Here is a 651-nt window from a genome sequence, read left to right as displayed (position 1 = left end):
TTTGTGTAGAGAAAGGTGCTCTGTGCCAAAGTCCCAAGGATGTGTTTTATCATGAGAACTGGTGGGTTTACATCTGCTCTGCAGTGGTAGATGTTACAGCTGCCATTCCTGTTGAGTAGCAGGATTATTATTTGCTTTTTAAGAAATTCTCATATTTAATTGTAAACCAAAAATATTTCAACTTACTTTTGTGGCTTTTGCAGAAACTGACAGTCATTATAATTTCTTTTTTTCCTTAAGGATTTACAAAATTTGCCTCCATCTTACTGTGTTTAATTTTTCTCAAACTGGGAATTTTGTCAATTTTGTATGTGTGAAGTTTTATATATGTCCTTCAGCTCTTCTAACAAAACAGTATAATTAAACATTCAGATTTGCACTGCTCTTCGTCATATGCCATCTAAGTCTGGGGGATTGCTTTTGCTGAATAAATGGCATGTCACTTGCAGTTGTTTATGCAACACGAATACAAAACAGAATGTAAATTATGTATTGATACTGTTTAAAGCTGTAGTTTTCTTTAGGTCTCAATTATAAATTATTTTTCATCCCATCACTAGAAGACACAGGATACTGAGGTGTCCCCAGTTTCCTGAGATGTGCTGATTCCCTGGTCTAGTGGAAGATGTTGCTGCCTATGGCACAGGGGTT

Source organism: Anomalospiza imberbis, chromosome 5 (assembly GCF_031753505.1).
Source record: "Anomalospiza imberbis isolate Cuckoo-Finch-1a 21T00152 chromosome 5, ASM3175350v1, whole genome shotgun sequence".
NCBI lineage: Eukaryota > Metazoa > Chordata > Aves > Passeriformes > Viduidae > Anomalospiza > Anomalospiza imberbis.
The sequence above is the reverse complement of the archived record's forward strand: the minus strand, read 5'-3'. Positions refer to the sequence as shown.